At 40.0% G+C, this 11,851-nt stretch overlaps 2 protein-coding genes across 2 annotated transcripts in view; both read left to right on the forward strand.

Moving 5' to 3' along the window:
• The window catches only part of LOC118936531 (NLR family CARD domain-containing protein 3-like), a 153,876-nt gene that overhangs the window by 132,963 nt on the left and 9,062 nt on the right, over nucleotides 1-11,851 (forward strand). The window lies entirely within an intron of this gene.
• LOC110518489 (NLR family CARD domain-containing protein 3-like) overlaps nucleotides 6,149-11,851 on the forward strand; it is a 95,561-nt gene continuing 89,858 nt past the window's right edge. Inside the window, exon 1 of the mRNA XM_036942478.1 lies at nucleotides 6,149-6,190. The gene's annotated coding sequence lies outside the window, so the exon portion shown is untranslated. The remainder of the gene's footprint in view (nucleotides 6,191-11,851) is intronic.

Here is an 11,851-nt window from a genome sequence, read left to right on the forward strand (position 1 = left end):
ACAACAACACCTATCATACTACTACGACCCTGTACAACAACACCTATCATACTACTATGACTGACCCTGTACAACAACACCTATCATACTACTATGACTGACCCTGTACAACAACACCTATCATACTACTACGACCCTGTACAACAACACCTACCATACTACTACGACCCTGTACAACAACACCTATCATACTACTATGACTGACCCTGTACAACAACACCTATCATACTACTATGGCTGACCCTGTACAACAACACCTATCATACTAATATGGCTGAGCCATTAAACAACACCTATCATACTACTATGACTGACCCTGTACAACAACACCTATCATACTACTACGACCCTGTACAACAACACCTACCATACTACTACGACCCTGTACAACAACACCTATCATACTACTACGACCCTGTACAACAACACCTATCATACTACTACGACCCTGTACAACAACACCTATCATACTACTACGACCCTGTACAACAACACCTATCATACTACTACGACCCTGTACAACACCACCTATCATACTACTATGGCTGACCCTGTACAACAACACCTATCATACTACTATGACTGACCCTGTAAAACAACACCTATCATACTGCTATGACTGACCCTGTACAACAACACCTATCATACTACTATGGCTGACCCTGTACAACAACACCTATCATACTACTATGACTGACCCTTTACAACAACACCTATCATACTACTATGACTGACCCTGTACAACAACACCTATCATACTACTATGGCTGACCCTGTACAACAACACCTATCATACTACTATGACCCTGTAAAACAACACCTATCATACTACTATGACCCTATAAAACAACACCTATCATACTACTATGACTGACCCTGTAAAACAACACCTATCATACTACTATGACTGACCCTGTACAACAACACCTATCATACTACTATGACCCTTTAAAACAACACCTATCATACTACTATGACCCTATAAAACAACACCTATCATACTACTATGACGGACCCTGTAAAACAACACCTATCATACTACTATGACCCTTTAAAACAACACCTATCATACTACTATGACCCTGTACAACAACACCTATCATTCTTAGAGAAGAGAATTCCTGTTAATACGGCCTGCTACAAGCAGGAAACAAGTTATGGACGAAACAGAAATGTGACATGTCTGTTTTACAGTAACCCTGGATGAGGAATGTGTGAACTATCTTGTCATCTCATTGGCTAACCACATTGGAACATTCTAGTCTTTAAGGACATGAACTGGCAGAACAGGTTTCAGCAAAGTATGGAGTCATTGTTTTCAGGAAGGTGTAACCATGCCGATGGGAAGGACAGGAGGCAGACTAAGTGCAAGGGCAGCCACCTGAAATACTGTCCTACAGAGACAAACAGCATCTACACAAACAGCCATCTGAACTACTGTCCTACAGAGACAAACAGCATCTACACAAACAGCCACCTGAACTACTGTCCTACAGAGACAAACAGCATCTACACAAACAGCCACCTGAACTACTGTCCGACAAAGACAAACAGCATCTACACAAACAGCCACCTGAACTTCTGCCCTACAAAGACAAACAGCATCTACACAAACAGCCATCTGAACAACTGTCCTACAAAGACAAACAGCATCTACACAAACAGCCACCTGAACTTCTGCCCTACAAAGACAAACAGCATCTACACAAACAGCCATCTGAACTACTGTCCTACAAAGACAAACATCATCTACACAAACAGCCACCTGAACTTCTGCCCTACAAAGACAAACAGCATCTACACAAACAGCCATCTGAACTACTGTCCTACAAAGACAAACAGCATCTACACAAACAGCCACCTGAACTTCTGCCCTACAAAGACAAACAGCATCTACACAAACAGCCATCTGAACTACTGTCCTACAAAGACAAACATCATCTACACAAACAGCCACCTGAACTTCTGCCCTACAAAGACAAACAGCATCTACACAAACAGCCATCTGAACTACTGTCCTACAAAGACAAACAGCATCTACACAAACAGCCACCTGAACTACTGCCCTACAAAGACAAAGAGCATCTACACAAACAGCCAGCTGAACTACTGTCCTACAAAGACAAACAGCATCTACACAAACAGCCACCTGAACTACTGTCCTACAAAGACAAACAGCCACCTGAACTACTGTCCTACAAAGACAAACAGCCACCTGAACTACTGTCCTACAAAGACAAACAGCCACCTGAACTACTGTCCTACAAAGACAAACAGCATCTAGACAAACAGCCACCTGAACTACTGTCCTACAAAGACAAACAGCATCTACACAAACAGCCACCTGAACTACTGTCCTACAAATACAAACATCCACCTGAACTACTGTCCTACAAAGACAAACAGCATCTACACAAACAGCCACCTGAACTACTGTCCTACAGAGACAAACAGCCACCTGAACTACTGTCCTACAAAGACAAACAGCATCTACACAAACAGCCACCTGAACTACTGTCCTACAATGACAAACAGCATCTACACAAACAACCACCTGAACTACTGTCCTACAAAGACAAACAGCATCTACACAAACAGCCACCTGAACTACTGTCCTACAAATACAAACAGCCACCTGAACTACTGTCCTACAAAGACAAACAGCATCTACACAAACAGTGAATCTGAGAAAAATGGCTTTAAAGTTTGTTTCCTAGTCCATGCATATCAGCCATGACCACTGATCTGACCTATGACCCCTAAGTACTGACACTACACTCTGCCTTGGTCTGACCTTAAACAGCTGTCTGGGTAATGAAACAGCAAAGTGCAGCATCTAGAAATCTAAATGTGTTGATCCAGATTTATTGTTGTTTTTCTGTTGGACGGAAACACTTTGAGTTCTAACTACATTCCAACTGTATTTAATGGTGTTATGTAGTTGTGTTGTCATGTTGTATTGTAGTAACCCTCAACTGTATTTAATGGTGTTATGTAGTTGTGTTGTCATGTTGTATTGTAGTAACCCTCAACTGTATTTAATGGTGTTATGTAGTTGTGTTGTCATGTTGTATTGTAGTAACCCTCAACTGTATTTAATGGTGTTATGTAGTTGTGTTGTCATGTTGTATTGTAGTAACCCTCAACTGTATTTAATGGTGTTATGTAGTTGTGTTGTCATGTTGTATTGTGGTAACCCTCAACTGTATTTAATGGTGTTATGTAGTTGTGTTGTCATGTTGTATTGTAGTAACCCTCAACTGTATTTAATGGTGTTATGTAGTTGTGTTGTCATGTTGTATTGTAGTAACCCTCAACTGTATTTAATGGTGTTATGTAGTTGTGTTGTCATGTTGTCATGTTGTATTGTAGTAACCCTCAACTGTATTTAATGGTGTTATGTAGTTGTGTTGTCATGTTGTATTGTAGTAACCCTCAACTGTATTTAATGGTGTTGTGTAGTTGTGTTGTCATGTTGTCATGTTGTATTGTAGTAACCCTCAACTGTATTTAATGGTGTTATGTAGTTGTGTTGTCATGTTGTATTGTAGTAACCCTCAAATGTATTTAATGGTGTTATGTAGTTGTGTTGTCATGTTGTAAAAGTTGTATTGTAGCAGGCCTAACCCTCAACAGTTTCAGGTGATGGAGTGAGACACAGACAAGACACAGACACAGAAACAGAATAGGATATGCTGGAGAGAGACACCAGACAAGACACAGAGACAGCAACAGAATATGATATGATAGAGAGAGACACCAGACAGGACAAAGAGACAGCTACAGAATTGTATACGATGGAGAGAGACACCAGACAAGACACAGAGACAGCAACAGAAGAATAGTATATGATGGAGAGAGACACCAGACAAGACACAGAGACAGCAACAGAGGAATAGGATATGATGGAGAGAGACACCAGACAAGACACAGAGACAGCAACAGAATAGTATATGATGGAGAGAGACAACAGACAAGACACAGAGACAGCAACAGAATAGGATATGATGGTGAGACATCAGACAAGACACAGAGACAGCAACAGACGACAGAGAAAGTGATGGAGAGAGACAGAAGAATAGAGTTCCAGACAGTTGTAGAATGTATTCCAAGGCACATTGTAAGAGCTATAAAGAGAGACGGAGTGGGAGAGAGAACAGGTAGAACCTGATATGTAAATGAGCAGAGCAAATGAAAGTAACTTTTGACGACCTGATGATCATCCAGACTGTTTCTATTGAGAGATAAAAGGTAAGACGACGATTGTTATGTGTATTCATATAGTTGATGATATTGTTATGTGTATTCATATAGTTGATGATATTGTTATGTGTATTCATATAGTTGATGATATTGTTGTGTATTCATATAGTTGATGATATTGTTATGTGTATTCATATAGTTGATGATATTGTTATGTGTATTCATATAGTTGATGATATTGTTATGTGTTTTCATATAGTTGATGATATTGTTATGTGTATTCATATAGTTGATGATATTGTCATGTGTATTCATATAGTTGATGATATTGTTATGTGTATTCATATAGTTGATGATATTGTTATGTGTTTTCATATAGTTGATGATATTGTTGTGTGTATTCATATAGTTGATGATATTGTTATGTGTATTCATATAGTTGATGATATTGTTGTGTGTATTCATATAGTTGATGATATTGTTATGTGTATTCATATAGTTGATGATATTGTTATGTGTATTCATATAGTTGATGATATTGTTATGTGTATTCATATAGTTGATGATATTTCTGGTGGACAGTGTTATAATAGTCCCACTCTCATTAATTTGTGTTTGATATAAATTAGATGCTTCGGGTGAATTTGTTCTGTGCCCATCTGTGTGCCCCAAGGTGATCACTCCTACACTATCTAGAATCTAAAAAGGTTCTTTGGCTGTCCCCATAGGAGAACCCTTTGTAGAACCCTTTTGGGTTCCATGAAGAACCCCTTTGGGTTCCATGAAGAACCTTTTCCACAGATGGTTCTACATGGAAGCCAGAAGGGTTCTACCTGGAACCCAAAAGCGTTCTCCTATGGGGACAGACGGAGGACCTGTTTGGAACCCTTTAGTCTAAGAGTGTACTGTATCATAGGTCTATATAGACCAGGGTGATCTCCTACTGTATCATAGGTCTATAGACCAGGGTGATCTCCTACTGTATCATAGGTCTATCGACCAGGGTGATCTCCTACTGTATCATAGGTCTATAGACCAGGGTGATCTCCTACTGTATCATAGGTCTATAGACCAGGGTGATCTCCTACTGTATCATAGGTCTATAGACCAGGGTGATCTCCTACTGTATCATAGGTCTATAGACCAGGGTGATCTACTACTGTATCATAGGTCTATAGACCAGGGTGATCTCCTACTGTATCATAGGTCTATAGACCAGGGTGATCTCCTACTGTATCATAGGTCTATAGACCAGGGTGATCTCCTACTGTATCATAGGTCTATAGACCAGGGTGATCTCCTACTGTATCATAGGTCTATAGACCAGGGTGATCTCCTACTGTATCATAGGTCTATAGACCAGGGTGATCTCCTACTGTATCATAGGCCTATAGACCAGGGTGATCTCCTACTGTATCATAGGCCTATAGACCAGGGTGATCTCCTACTGTATCATAGGTCTATAGACCAGGGTGATCTCCTACTGTATCATAGGTCTATAGACCAGGGTGATCTCCTACTGTATCATAGGCCTATAGACTTGTCTTCTCAAAATGGGCTTAAAAAACAACAAGCAACAAACAAACATTTTCTCTTTCTAATCTACTGTTAACGCTTTTTACTCAGGGAGGTATTTTGTGTGAAAGAGACAAATAAATATTGTGGAAAGACAAACAACAACTTACACTTCCTCAAACAGGTTGTGTGTATTCATTAGTGCCATTTAAAACTGTTGGCTGTGGAGTAAACTAATGAACACAACCCAGGTTGTTGCCTACGACTCGGCATGTTGAGACCTGCCTGATGAAACCTGATTGTAGCCTGAGGGGTAAACTATGATACTAGCTAGATATACTGGTTTTCTAAAGTTAGCCAGCTTCAGTTAGCTTCACATTCCAGCTCAGGCCTCATCCATCAGAATATACAGAACAGAACAGAAAATATCTCAATGACTTGACATGTTCTGGTTGTGAATTCAGGCTACAAGGTGAGAATCCTGCCAGGGATTATTGTAAAGTGTGTAGATCAATTAAATGTATGGTGTTATTTTAGTATAGTGAAGTACAACACTCCTAACAGTAGATACATTAAATGTCTGGTGTAATGTTAGTATAGTGAATGACAGTAAAACACTCCTAACAGTAGAGACATTAAATGTCTGGTGTAATGTTAGTATAGTGAAGTATAACACTCCTAACAGTAGAGACATTAAATGTATGGTGTAATGTTAGTATAGTGAATGACAGTATAACACTCCTAACAGTAGAGACATTAAATGTATGGTGTAATGTTAGTATAGTGAATGACAGTATAACACTCCTAACAGTAGATACATTAAATGTCTGGTGTAATGTTAGTATAGTGAATGACAGTATAACACTCCTAACAGTAGATACATTAAATGTCTGGTGTAATGTTAGTATAGTGAATGACAGTATAACACTCCTAACAGTAGAGACATTAAATGTCTGGTGTAATGTTAGTATAGTGAAGTATAACACTCCTAACAGTAGAGACATTAAATGTCTGGTGTTATTTTAGTATAGTGAATGACAGTAAAACACTCAGATCTAACAATCCATTTCACCTGGGACAGCTACGTGACAGTTAAATCATACAAAATGGCGCTAACTGGGCGTAGGCAAGTCACATTCAAAAACATATCGTTCATATATCGTATTATACGATTCTTATATAGTGGTTATTTTATAATTTGTAAAAATGTTAATGTATCATAGTTCTAAATCATCTTTCAGAATATCAGAACATTTGTTGTTTTCTAAATTCCAATGAGCTCCTGCTTCCTGTGTAATTTGGTATAAACCACTGAACAGACTTTTCTTAACATTAATATTATGAACTGAATTCAGTAACAGCATCATAATATCATACCTGTTGAACAAAGCAACACACTAGAATGAGAGAAGTTATTAAAAGAGAAAGTGAGACATTATTATTATTAATATTATATATTATATTGTTATTATTATTTTATTATTATATTATATAATATTATTATTATTATGGACAAAAGGTGAAAAATATAAATCACAACTACATATTCATGTGATGCATTAAATCACCAGACTGTTTGAATGTGTCTGTTAGTAAATATTTTTTTTTCTAAGAGATAATGAATAAAAGAGAACATATGACCTTCAAGAATTACTGTGTTAATCACAACCAACATGTTGGATCTCTGTTGAGTTGTCACTGTGTTAACCACAACCAACATGTTGGATCTCTGTTTAGTTGTCACTGTGTTAACCACAACCAACATGTTGGATCTCTGTTTAGTTGACACTGTGTTAACCACAACCAACATGTTGGATCTCTGTTTAGTTGTTACTGTGTTAATAACCACAACCAACATGCTGGATCTCTGTTTAGTTGTTACTGTGTTAATAACCACAACCAACATGTTGGATCTCTGTTTAGTTGTCACTGTGTTAACCACAACCAACATGTTGGATCTCTGTTTAGTTGTCACTGTGTTAACAACAACCAACATGTTGGATCTCTGTTTAGTTGACACTGTGTTAACCACAACCAACATGTTGGATCTCTGTTTAGTTGTTACTGTGTTAATAACCACAACCAACATGCTGGATCTCTGTTTAGTTGTTACTGTGTTAATAACCACAACCAACATGTTGGATCTCTGTTTAGTTGTTACTGTGTTAATAACCACAACCAACATGCTGGATCTCTGTTTAGTTGTCACTGTGTTAATAACCACAAGCAACATGCTGGATCTCTGTTTAGGGGTCAGTGCTCTAAAATGAGTCTCTCTGGGGAGAGAGAGGAGGTGGGCCCTGCCTCGAAAATGAGTCTCTCTGAGGAGAGAGAGGAGGATGGCCCTGCCTCTAAAATGCATCCCTCTGGGGGACATGACACCAAAGCTAAGAGGTAAGATGACCATTTATAAAGAATTTATCGAGTTCATTCAAAAAATAAATAGTTATCTTAAGATGAAACACTATATATCCTTTGTTTATCAGGAATTCGTATCCTGTATATTTGAATGTGATATGTGGTTGTCTAAATCAGGGGTTCTCAATCCGGGGTCTGTGGAGGTACTGCAGGGGTTCTCAATCCGGGGGCTGTGGAGGTACTGCAGGGGTTCTCAATCCGGGGTCTGTGGAGGTACTGCAGGGGTTCTCAATCCGGTGTCTGTGGAGGTACTGCAGGGGTTCCACGGCACCCTGACTGTACTCGTTGCAATGTACAACTCTTCACACCCGTTTAACACTCTAAATATCTTTGGCATAGTAGGTATCAAGTCCCTTGCCAATAATGTTGCCTACAACATTGCAACAATGTTCATTTTCATCGAACACATATTACACCCTAGATGCCTTCAAATGCCCAATTTATAGCCACGCCCAGTTTAGGATTATTATTTAACAACATGATGTTGTGCTCCAAAGGGAGAACTTGAAATAACATGATGTAAACGTGGTTATTATTATACACTCTCAAATAACATGATGTAGATAATTAAATCATCAGAAGAAAAACGTGTTTAGAAAACAAGGTTCCTTCTAGAACCTAAAAGGCTTCTATCACTTCATTAATATGGAACCACTAAAACATTATATATATTTGGGTTCAGTGAAGAAGAACCCCTAGAGTTCTGATCAACAAAAGGTTCATGTTTTGAGGATGTGAACCCAGCAGCCCTCCAGTGGTCAGATCAAGTCCGCCTGTATTTTCCAGCGCCGGGCCCGGGATTCGAACCAGCCACCTTTCGGTCACAGCTCCAACTCCAACCTGAGTTAATCTTCAGAAATAAGCCTGAGTTAATCTGCCAAAATGAAGACAAAATGCAATGCAGACATACATGGTATCACTTGTTATACATAAGTATTATACATAACTCATTGCCAAAAGCACAAGACATACTGTTGCATGTAGGTCTATATTATTTATGGATTGATCATATAGAAATATAAAAACATTATTTTTAACTACCACAAAGCAATTACATGTGGCGCAGGAACCACTGACTCACTGCATGATTCTATAGTATTATCAAGACACCTGCTGTTAACTCTTAACTACTTAGGACAGCTCACGAGGTGTCCTAAATATCTGCCGACTAGGTGGGTAGGTAATTTAGGTAATGGGTAGGTAACTAGGTAATTTATACCCATAAGTGTAAAATGTCTTTATTTTCAGCACTTATACGACCAATTATCTACTCTGAGACACTTTGGCGATATGGTCCCAGATCTCAACATATTGTTATAAAAAAAACAGAATGTTTGTTTTACATAATAATAAAACATGAATATTACTAATGTAACCCACTGTAAAGACTGGGTTTAGTTGATTGTGTTGCACTGATCATGTCCGCGTTCTGGAACTGTCCGCGTCCCCGTACAGAACTTTCCGCGTCCCCGTACAGAACCTAACGGATATTGTCCGGTTACGCGCAGAGTGGACTGAGGTGATCTTGGGGAATAACGACGGAGTTTGTTACACCGAAGTTTATTTTCAATTAGCTTTTTTCTTTACGGTCAGGGACAGTATGAGTGTAGCCAGATCCTTTTCACTCTCTATCCTTGTTTCATTTTGTGGTTCACCGGATTCATCATCGAGACGAGAGATAAGTTAGCTAGCTACTCTACCAGCAGCATCCTAGTTATCCTAGCTAGTCGGTACAGCTCGGTAATCTAGCTAGCTACTCTACCAGCAGCATCCTAGTTACCATAGCTAGTCGGTACAGCTCGGAAAGCTAGCTAGATACTCTACCAGCAGCATCCTAGTTATCCTAGCTAGTCGGTACAGCTCGGTAATCTAGCTAGCTACTCTACCAGCAGCATCCTAGTTATCCTAGCTAGTCGGTACAGCTCGGTAAGCTAGCTAGGTACTCTACCAGCAGCATCCTAGTTATCCTAGCTAGTCGGTACAGCTCGGTAATCTAGCTAGCTACTCTACCAGCAGCATCCTAGTTATCCTAGCTAGTCGGTACAGCTCGGTAATCTAGCTAGCTACTCTACCAGCAGCATCCTAGTTATCCTAGCCAGTCTACCAGCAACATCCTAGTTATCCTAGCTAGTCTACCAGCAGCATCCTAGTTATCCTAGCCAGTCGGTATAGCTCGGTAAGTTAGCTAGCTACTCTACCAGCAGCATCCTAGTTATCCTAGCTAGTCGGTATAGCTCGGTAATCTAGCTAGCTACTCTACCAGCAGCATCCTAGTTATCCTAGCCAGTCTACCAGCAACATCCTAGTTATCCTAGCTAGTCTACCAGCAGCATCCTAGTTATCCTAGCCAGTCGGTATAGCTCGGTAAGTTAGCTAGCTACTCTACCAGCAGCATCCTAGTTATCCTAGCCAGTCGGTATAGCTCGGTAAGCTAGCTAGCTACTCTACCAGCAGCATCCTAGTTATCCTAGCTAGTCGGTACAGCTCGGTAAACTAGCTAGTTACTCTACCAGCAGCATCCTAGTTACCATAGCTAGTCGGTACAGCTCGGTAAGCTAGCTAGCTACTCTACCAGCAGCATCCTAGTTACCATAGCTGCCACTACATCATCACCGGCTGTCTGCATTTCTTGTGGACCGATGGAGCTCCCGGGTTGTTTCTTCCACCTGTTAAATCCCGGTGAGGCTTCTCCCTCTCTCGTTGACGGATGCTGGCTACCTCTGTCCGGTTCTCCTCTCTTCACTAGATGGACGGTAACTTTCGTGTTTAACCCGTCTGTGTCCAAGGACCGAACTTTTCAATATTATTTTCAGGGCGCCTCAGTAGCAGGTATTGAACCCCGGGTAAATAATCACTAGTCAGAACCTCAACCTCAGTATACATTCATTATAAAAATCATCTTAATATCTGATATTGTGAGTAAACAACCTCGAGAGTGCGTCTTCCAGCCCTCTAATAAATTACATAATTCAACCCTCCCGGTTAGTAAATTTACCTCAACATCCCCCGGAGAAGGCAGAGTAACGACACCAGCCTTTTAGCGGGGCTGACAGACTGACTACAACGCTCGCGACGCTAAATTAATTTCGTCATTAAAAATGACACACTGCTCGCGCGCCATTAACTAACGTCTAGAAGTCAGTTCTATTTGTGAAACTCTTCTTATGTTTCCCCATCTGAGCTCAGAGTAGATGAGAGATGTAATGTTTGTCTCTGTTGTGTTGAAGTCCAATCAAGCAGGAGAGACAAGCCTCCCCTGTTCCCAGCTGTGTGTCCATGAAGAGTGACTGGTCTATGGGTCTACCTATAAACTTTAGAGAGGGAGACTTTTCTACTGAACAAAGGTAAGAAGAACTCATGGGTCTTGGTCAGTGAGTTAAACAACACTGTCTCTAACATTTCTCCTCTCACATTTTCCCATTTATTGTTGTTGTTTTCATAATCCATAGGCTAATCATTTTGTCCATTTTCATAGTCCTAAGACAATATTAAACAAACACAACATTCCCTGTGTGTGTGTGTGTGTGTGTGTGTGTGTGTGTGCACTCCCTGGATGAGGAGATGTAATCTCATGTTTTGTCCACAGAAACCAACAGGAGAGATCAGAGTCAGAGATTCTCAGTGGTCAGTCTTCCCAGAGTCATCAAACAGACCTGGCCTCCATATTCAGTGTATGTGGTCCTGTTATGTACATTTGTTTTTGTTTACCTCAAGT

Source organism: Oncorhynchus mykiss, chromosome 13 (assembly GCF_013265735.2).
Source record: "Oncorhynchus mykiss isolate Arlee chromosome 13, USDA_OmykA_1.1, whole genome shotgun sequence".
Lineage (NCBI taxonomy): Eukaryota > Metazoa > Chordata > Actinopteri > Salmoniformes > Salmonidae > Oncorhynchus > Oncorhynchus mykiss.